A 7,519-nucleotide genomic window follows, 5' to 3' on the forward strand; every position below is an offset into this window, starting at 1 on the left:
AGGAAGTCGCAATGCTGAATGGATTCCAGGGGGGCTACTCATCTGAGACAAGTCAGCAGGAGTCTGAAGAGGAGTCAGAGGAGGTGGTGCCTGGAGGGGAGGAGGAGAAGCAAAAAGAGCAGGCTTTAAACTTTTCTGGGATCCCTGGTGTCGTCCGTGGATGGGGGGAGGAGACCGAGGAAGACATTCTCCTGGGCGATGAGCAGGAATCAGGCCTCTCCACCGCTTCCAATTTAGTGCAAATGGGGGCCTTTATGCTCCAGTGTTTGAAGAGGGACCCCCGTATAAAAATCATAAAGGGCAAAGACCAGTACTGGGTGGCATTGTACTTAGACCCCGGTACAAACACAAAATGGTGGACATTTTGCCAGCATCACAGAGGGCTGTCAGAATGCAGCATTTCCAGGCCTTGCTTCAAGAGATGCTGCATTCTGCTGTTGCAGGCGCTGGCAGAGGAATTTCCACCCACAGAGAAACAGTTGGGAGTACCAATCCTATAGTGCATGTAAGAAGAGGGCGGTTTTAAGATGTGTTGGTCAATTCGGATATGAGATAATTCTTGCCGCCAACCCATCGGATCCAGTCTCAGGGAACGCCTAGACCAACAGGTGTCTGACTACATTGGGTTAACGGCCGATGTGGACGCTCTAAGAAGCGAGGAACCCCTTGACTACTGGGTGTGCAGGATTGACCTGTGGACAGAGCTGGCACAATTTTCCATGGAACTCTTGGCTTGCCCCTCGTCGAGTGCCCTGTCCGAAAGGATGTTCAGCGCAGCAGGGGGGGTCGTGACCGATAAGCGCACTTGCCTAGCTCACGACAGTGTGGATTACTTAACATTTCTACAAATAAATGAGGCATGGATCTCGGAGGAATTCAACACCTGTGACGACCACGTTTAATTGAATTTCCTCATGCCAGCCCACACATATCCGCCACCACCCGGAACAAATAATAGTCCCTGTCTTATGTAAATACAGCGGCATAAAAGGCCTTTTCTGTCCATTGAATGCCTAATGTTTGGGACCTCAGGGGAATTCAACACCTGTGACGACCACGTGTTATCGAATTTCAACTATTATCTTTTTTTTTTTTTTTTCAAGAGGGGGGATTTCGTTAGCCATGTTTTTAATCCAATTTGATATTTTTTCTTCTTTTAAGCATATGTATTTGACATCTATTTGTACTGGCCTGCAGTAAAATTGATATCCAATGACCGTCTAATATACCTCCAGGCACATAATCACTTGTTCTTTTCTGTCAGGTGAATGCCTAATTTTTGGGGCCTGTACTCCACTGGCCTACTGTAAAATTGTTATTCAGTGACTGCCTAATGTACCTCCAGCCACATAATCACTTGATCTTTTATGTACGGTGAATGCATAATTTTTGGGGCCTGTAGTCTACTGGCCTGCAGTAAAATTAATATCCAATGACCGTCTAATATACCTCCAGCCACATTGTCAATTGTTCTTTTCTGTACGGTAAGTAAAAAATTTTTGGGCCTGTAGTACATAGTGTTGAGCGCGAATATTTTAATCGCAAATTTTAATCGCGAATATCGCCACTTCGAGAATTCGCTAATATTTTGAATATAGTGCTATATATTTGTATTTGCGAATAGTGTTGAATATTCTAATCGCGAATTTATTGTGAATTTATTGCAAATATATTACATTGCCGATTTTCGCAATCAAGTAAACAAGGACTGGAGATCACGAATTCTCGAATTTGCAAATTTATGGCGAATATTCGGCCAAAAATTCGCAAAATATTGCGAATTCGAATATTGCCTATGCCGCTCATCACTAGTAGTACACTGGCCTGCAGTAAAATTGATATCCATTGAGCGTCTAATATACCTCTGGCCACATAATCACTTGATCTTTTATGTACATTGAATTGCATAATTTTTGGGGCCTGTAATCTAACTGGCCAACAGTAAAATTGTTATACGGTGACCGCCTAATGTAACTCCAGCCACATTATCAATTGTTCTTGTCTGTATGAATAATTTTTGGGGCCTGTAGTCCACTTGCCTGCAGTAAAATTGATATCTATTGACCGTCTAATATACCTCCAGCCACATAATCACTTGATCTTTTATGTACGGTGAATGCATAATTTTTGGGGCCTTGGAGGAATTCAACACCTGTGACGACCACGTGTTATCGAATTTCACCTATTATCATTTGGGGTTTATTCAAGAGGGGGGATTTCGTTTTTAATAAAATTTTATATTTTTTGTTCTTTTAAACATATGTATTTGACATTTATTTGTACTGGCCTGCAGTAAAATTGATATTCAATGACCGTCTAATATACCTCCAGCCACATAATCACTTGATGTTTTCTGTCCGGTTAATGCCTAATGTTTGGGGCCTGTACTCCAGTGAGGGGCTAAAATTAAATCTTTCTAGGCTCCAGCAGGCCACATTTTTGACAGTTTCCCTTTAAGATGCATAAAAATGGCCCCTGATTAGAATACATATTATTTGTGGGAATTTTTGCCATTGATCCCCCTCTGGTATGTCACTGTCCATGTTGTGGGACGATTTGTGCACGTCTTGTAAGTATTTGGTGGCTGCGATAATGACCTGAAGGTTTTTGAGGTTCGACTGCCATTAAAGTGAATGGGGCCCGCAGCGAACTTGCGGTTGGCGAACATTTGATCGTCCCAGCTGATGTTCGTCCATCACATATGGCTGGGTTGCTATCGAAACCTGGAGAAAAACTGTGTGTATGGCAGTTGGGATTTGAAGAGAAAGACTTGCAGGCTTGTATTGGCTAATGCAGGTAAATTTTTGGGGAATATCTCAGGAACGGTATGTTCTAAAGAGCTAAAACCTTCCTGGACACCTGATGTACCGGTTTGCCAAATTTGGTGAAGATCGGTTCAGTCGTTTGGTCGTGCATAAAAACAGACAGACAGACGTCTGAACAGACAGAAACTCATTTTTATATATACAGGTGAAACTCGAAAAATTTGAATATCATGCAAAAGTCCATTTATTTCAGTAATGCAAATTAAAAGGAATTGCATTAATGCAGCTTAAAATTAGAATTTTGTGAAAAGGTTCAATATTCTAGGCTCAAAGTGTCACACTCTATTCATCTAGGGTACCTCAAAATTGTGACTTTGGCATTTCATAAGCTATAAGCCATATTCATCCAAATTATAACAAATAAAGGCTTGAAATATCTCACTTTGCATGTAATGATTCTATCTCATATGTTAGTTTCACCTTTTAAGTTGCATTACTGAAATAAATGAACTTTGCATGATATTCTAATTTTTCGAGTTTCACCTGTATATAAGAGATACAGTGTGTACAATATACTATAAATACAATATTTCAGTTCTTAATATCCCTTTAAATGTTATTTTCGGCCCTCGTGATTGGTTCAGTCTGGCAATGTGGCCCCCACTTTTATTAGGATAATTTAAGATCCCAATGATGGGAAGGAGACCCCTAACAAACAAAACACACAACAACAGGGAACCTGGGGTAGCAGGTCGCCTGATGGTCAGGTCCACCTTCACGTCTCAAAGTGGGGCGGAAGGTGGACTGTATGACCTATAGACATAAACAAAAATGGAGACCGTGGCCGTTTGTCGTGGTCTATAAACATGCCATAAGGTGAGATAAGGGTGGGTCTTACCGGTAGTGGACGAAAGTACCTTCAAGTCCAATACCCAGGGGGAGGTGTTCTCACGTCTGGATACGTCCTCCAGTTGGCGGTCACTTTGTGCAAGAGGGCCACAGGGAAAGTCTGTCCCTGTTAATGCCCTACTTGGCCTATTATGCCCTGAAGTGCCTCCTAACACGGGGTCCTATCCCCGCAAGGGGTGTCCCCGTCCGGAACCTAGCCCTAAAATAGATAACCCCAGGTGACCCTGTGGGGACAGGGAAATGGCCCTATTGGGGCTTGCAGACCCAGGTTAACTATTTGTATGGGGGTGAAGAACTAGTATGGAAATATGCTCAAAGACCCTACGCGTTTCGTTGGAGAATATATCCTACTATATATATCCTACTATAAGGGAAATAAGGACTTCTACCTATGACAGACCCCTTAACTCGTCAGGGGACAAGGGTCTAAGGTAGAGTGCAAACCCCCGCTCTCAGACCATCTGTGTGGTTATAACAGATGCAGGGAAGGGGTATCTATTGAGGTGGCGCAGACTTAGCAGGACTTGGTAGTCCAAAACGACCCAGATTCTGTTTATCATGGAGAGCGTATGGCCTTCATCATGGGGTGCGGCAGGGCAGATAAGCGTGCCAACCGTCTGCCGGCGTCTGAAGTAAGGTAGAAGTCCTTATTTCCCTTATAGTAGGATATACACTCACCTAAAGAATTATTAGGAACACTATACTAATATGGTGTTGGACCCCTTTTGCCTATATGAGATCATTGTGGATCGGTATGCGTAAGTGATCGGTATGAGTAATATTTGAGTCTGGTGCACTAAAAACATTCGGCTGGCCGAGGCACTTGAACCAGAGGTAACTCCTGGTCCAACATAACGTTAGTTCCGGTATGCGTTCCAGCGTGGAACGCACCAGAGCACATCACTGCTGTGATTATAAGGGCTCATAGTAGAGGTTTTTAGCTATATATACAGGGCCGTCTTTAATATTGATTGGACCCTGGGCAAAAATTTACTTGGGCCCCCTAGATCCCGCCTTCCCACACCTTAGGCAATCACGCCCTCCACCACAACACACACATAAAAAATCCACACATCTGGTAGAGTACAGTGAATGACTGTAAATACTTCCAGTTCTGAAGACTCCAGCGGCTCAGGATCAGTGCTCGGAGCAGCTGGGCTCAGGCTGGGAGTGGGCACCGCTCTGCAGGAAGGAGACCAGGGCTCGGCTTACCCTAGTGTTACAGTATATACCCTATAGTATACAGCACCACACAGTATGCAGTTTAGCACCCCACACTATACAGTACCCCACAGTATATAGTAGAGCAGTATAGTACCCCACACTATACAGTACCCCACAGTATATAGTAGAGCAGTATAGCACCCCACACTATACAGTACCCCACAGTATATAGTAGAGCAGTATAGCAGCCCACAGTAGACAGCACCTCACAGTATACAACACCCCAAACTATACACGATACAGTCCCCCACACTATACAGTACAGCAGTATAGCATTCCACACTATACCGCACCCACAGTATACAGTATACAGACCCCCACAGTATACAGTACAGCAGTATAGCCCCCCACACTATACAGGCCCCCCCACTATATAGGCCCACCCACACTATACAGGCCCCCCACACTATACAGGCCCCCCACACAGTATACAGGCCCCCACAGTATACAGCCCCCCACACAGTATACAGCCCCCCACATAGTATACAGCCCCCCACACAGTATACAGCCCCCCCCACACAGTATACAGGCCCCCACACAGTATACAGCCCACCACACAGTATACAGCCCACCACACAGTATACAGGCCCCCACACAGTATACAGCCCCCCCCCACAGTATACAGCCTCCTCCACAGTATACAGCCCCCCCCACAGTATACAGTCACGCACAGTATACAGACCCCCCACAGTTTACAGCCCCCCACAGAGTATACAGCCCCCCACAGAGTATACAGCCCCCCACACAGTATACAGCCCCCCCCCAAAGTATACAGGCCCCCACACAGTATACAGCCCACCACACAGTATACAGCCCACCACACAGTATACAGCCCCCCCCACAGTATACAGCCCACCACACAGTATACAGCCCCCCCCCCCACAGTATACAAGCCCACCACACAGTATACAGCCCACCACTATACAGTAGTTTACAGTATATTAACATAACAGCCCCTGTCACCTTTTTCTGATGTAATCTTCACACAAAAAAGCTCCACAGTTAACTTCTGCAACAGGACCTGTGATGACCTCATAGCCATGTGACCAGTAATTGCTAGGTTACTGGTCACATGGTGATGATGTCATTAAGGTCCTAAACACAACTTTAACACAGTCCGATCATGATGCCTGGACTCAGTGCAGGCAGGCATGGCAGCACCCCCCTGTGTAGCTGACAGCTTGACACCCGGGGCAGTGGCTAGCAGGGCTCAAGAGGCAGCTGCCTTGGGCCCCCTAGGAGCAACTGGGCCCGGGGCAGCTGCCCCTTTTGCCCCTTGGTAAAGACGGCCCTGTATATATACAGTATATATATATATATATAAAAAAGGTGAGTGGGATTCTTATAACAGGTGTTTTGGTCACAACCTGAAATTATACGGAAATATATGGTGGCCACGACCCTCAGACCGGAAGTGGCTTATTGTCTTGATGACATGGTAGTGTGAGAAAGGAGGAGGAGAAAAACAAAGAATGGCATTCTAAATCCATAATGTCTCTTCAGATCAATAGGTACCCGCTCATTGGTATATATATATATATATATATATATATATATATGTTGGTAAGGCTGATTAGTCAGCCTGCTTTTGTGGGAGGGGCGGAGGCTCTTCATATACGAGCCACAGCCTCACTCACAGGCGTGGGTTCTCAGGTGCACAGCTGCCGCTGGGTGTCATTAGCAAACTAGCTTCTCTGGTGGTAGGAGTCTTTCTTTGCAGCATGGAGCCAGGATAGAGCTTGTTGTTTTGCTCTCTGCTACCGTAGCATGCAAGCGCCATACAATGTAAGTAGGTTGGGCCGGGGCCGTCTCTCCTGGCCGGTTGGAACCGACTTTGCTAGCAAACGGGAGGCTTCGCCTCAGAATCTGCTACCTCAGGTTTGCTCGTTGGGGCTAAATACTTCTATTTCTTTTCAACTTGGTTTTGTGTCTCCCCCTCCCCCCGCTACCACCATCCTTAGACTTCATGTATTTCACTGCTCCATGTACTTAAAAACCCTGCCACACTTTTATGCTCTGCTGTTATCCTGAGCAGCATTTACACTTTTGGCTTTTATTTCATGTCTTTATGCTGCATCCGCACGTCTTTTCTGTCCAGCACTTTCCTACTCTTGGTTCGTATTCACTCAGATTGGTCTCACATTCAAGCTGCGGTCACCTGTTGACTGTTACATCTCATTCCGTACCCAGCCGACAGCTGGATCCGTATTACATGCCTGTTATTACATGTTGTGTACTCAGCTTACAGCTACTACTGTTACTCCATTTTTATTCTCGGGACGCACCACCCTGGTGTTGACACCTTGCTCCACTCACAACCAGAGCTGCGTTCATGCGTCGACTGATATACCATGTTTGCTCTGCTCACTGTGAGAGCTGTGTTTACACGTCCGCTGTCACAACATGTTCATACTAGGCTTGTTTCAGAGCTGCATTCACTTTCACGGTTACATTATGTTTATGCTCCACTCACATTTAGAGCTTCTGTTCTACCAATTTTATTCTTGGCCACACCCAGAGGTGCATTCACACCACGCTGTCAAATCATTTTTTCACTCCACCCTCGACCAGAGTTGCATTCATTCGTCTATCGATATATCAGGTTTACTCTACTCACACCC

The 7,519-nt window shown here is 45.4% G+C and overlaps 1 long non-coding RNA gene across 1 annotated transcript; it reads right to left on the reverse strand.

The window, feature by feature from the left end:
- Window positions 1-4,171: 4,171 nt before the first annotated feature.
- On the reverse strand, window positions 4,172-7,262 carry LOC121004230. Its single transcript, XR_005779677.1, has 3 exons — window positions 7,249-7,262; window positions 4,872-4,881; window positions 4,172-4,301 (listed from the first exon to the last, which is right to left on the reverse strand). It is a non-coding gene; the product is annotated as an uncharacterized LOC121004230 (long non-coding RNA).
- Between the last annotated feature and the right edge of the window lie 257 nt (window positions 7,263-7,519).

This window comes from Bufo bufo, chromosome 6 (genome assembly GCF_905171765.1).
Source record: "Bufo bufo chromosome 6, aBufBuf1.1, whole genome shotgun sequence".
In the NCBI taxonomy this organism is placed as follows: Eukaryota; Metazoa; Chordata; class Amphibia; order Anura; family Bufonidae; genus Bufo; species Bufo bufo.